The sequence below is a fragment of the Brassica oleracea genome, chromosome C4, assembly GCF_000695525.1.
Source record: "Brassica oleracea var. oleracea cultivar TO1000 chromosome C4, BOL, whole genome shotgun sequence".
Taxonomy (NCBI): Eukaryota; Viridiplantae; Streptophyta; class Magnoliopsida; order Brassicales; family Brassicaceae; genus Brassica; species Brassica oleracea.
The window spans coordinates 28,639,780-28,642,298 of record NC_027751.1 but is presented as its reverse complement, the minus strand read 5'-3'; positions in this window follow the sequence as shown (position 1 = coordinate 28,642,298).

Below are 2,519 nucleotides of genomic sequence, written 5' to 3'. Positions count from 1 at the left end.
ATCTTATTAAGTTTTTAGAGAATTTTTTATATTTAATATGTACCAAATAAAAGTAAACATGCTAGTAAGTACATTGAAAGTGTGAGTAGCCTAGTGGAAAAATACCTTGCCATTTGAACCTGGGTTCGAATCCAGGGGTCTACATATTTTTAATTTCAAATCATGTAAAACGACGTCGTTTCATCTCATTTGAAAACGACGTCGTTTCACTTAACGCCAACAATAAACGATGTCAAATATTTCTGTTAAATTTGTTGACGACGTGCTAAATTGGCAAGTCAGCGAAAACATTGTTAATTAATTCTAAAGTCAATAAAAGTTTGGTGTTTTTTTGGTCAGCTCAAAAGTTCATGTTTCTTTTGGCAATTCGTACAAAGTTGAGGTTTTTTTTGGCCGAATTCTCAATTGTTATTACCTTTTTCATGACATAATTATATAAAACGGTAGTATAAGAGTTTTATTGATAATGATTACAAGTGATGCTGGTGGTACTGGTACCATGTGTAATTGCATTAAACAAACATATCTATTGCATTCAGTTCACCTGAGATTGGATATGAAATATTCACGTAGTAATGAGAATGAAAACTATATAGAAAATGAGACTTTAGCTTTATTAGTATCATATGTGTTCTCAAATTTCATACTTGTGATAATCAAGATTTTGAGTTTAGAATAACATAATTAGGTACATTTTCAGACGAAATATATCTGATTAGAATAACATAATTAGGTACCTATATATTAACTATTTTAAAACATAAAAAAAATATTAACTACTTACCCTTGTTGATATTTATGTAGGAAGATTTATATCTTCTTCCTTTGAAAATGTTGTGTTTTGTCGGCGATTGAATGTCATTCTTATAATTTTAAAACAACACAAACATTATTAGTGTAAACTATATAGTTTGAGCTAATCATCGTACATTATTTATAAAATCAGATAAATCATACTATATATTAATTGAGAAGTCACTTAAGTGACTTTTTCTTAGGTGTCATTCATAGGTGAAGTTTAGAATTAATTCTCTTAATTTGATTGGTTGTTGGTATTTGAATTTTTATTTATTTAATTAAAATTTTAAAAAGAAACTAATCCTGGAACTACCTAATCTAATCTATATTACCATACAAACAAGTAAACATTTTAAAGATAGACGAATTAACATAATTTGTTTATAGAAACAATTAAATACATAGATTACATTATAGAAATTTAAAATATACATTTCAATACATATGGTATGATAGAAAAAATTATATAAACGATTTTAACATATTTATATTAATAGTGGGTACAATAAATTATAGATTACAGAAAACTAATTAACCTAAACCAAATAATATTTTTCTAAAATGTGTCCAATGAATGCAAAACAGTCAATTATACAATTTTAAAAACATTCAATCATTTTTCAGTGACAAATGTTGATTGTATGTTGAGTTATTACTTTCAGAAATGATTAAAGTATTTATAAATTTAAAAACAGAAAAATATATTGTAAGTATTTTAAAATAATATTAATAAATAAAATATTTATTAGAATATAAAATTGAAAAATTGGAACATTATACTAATACAAAACTAAAGTTAATATACTTTATTAATATTATTCTTATAGCCTTGATTATAATAAAATTATATGGTAAATTATTAAAACAATATTAATCAATGAAAAAGTTTATTATAATATAAATTAAAAAACGAGAACAATATACTAATACAAGACTAGAGTTAAGACTCTTTTGATATAGTTTTGATTATAATAAAATTGACATGCTCATTTTGTAATAGAAAAAAGAAATGATACATATATAAAACATCAGTGAAGAATATTAAAACTTGTTTGTTGTATTCTTGGTTGTATTCTTTGTTATTTTATACTTTTACGTACTTAATTTTTTATATGTTTGCCGAAATACATGTTGTTTACGTATTACTATAATTGTTAATTAATTATTTGTAACTATTTTACTTCTAAATAAAATAAAATAAAATGGTAGAAAAATAATGCGAGATTAGAAAGTGTTATGAAATCACGTTTTTTGTTCATTAAATTTTGGTTTTTTATTAATCAAAAATTATGTCATAAAAATACTTTTTGGAAACTTATAATAAAATTCATAGAATTAACAATATATGTCAATAATCTTCTAAGATTATAAATACCAAAACTTTTGATTTTCAATCTATTTAAAATAAAAAGGTTATTTTTTATAGTTATGATTATTATTCAAAAGTATAAAATTATAAACATAATATATAATTTTCATAAAATATTTATACCTGCGAAAAAGCGGACAACCACCTAGTATATTTACAAAATATGTTCTCTCCCTTAGTTTTACTAAATTTGACTAAGTTTTTCAACGCAAACTTATAAAAAATATGATATGCTTTGACTAGTTACTATTGTTTTCCATCTCTTAAGTATTATTGTTATAGACACTGATGATGATTATTGTTATGAGTTGGAAGAAGGGTTAAAATACTTCTTAAAATGTTGTATCAATAT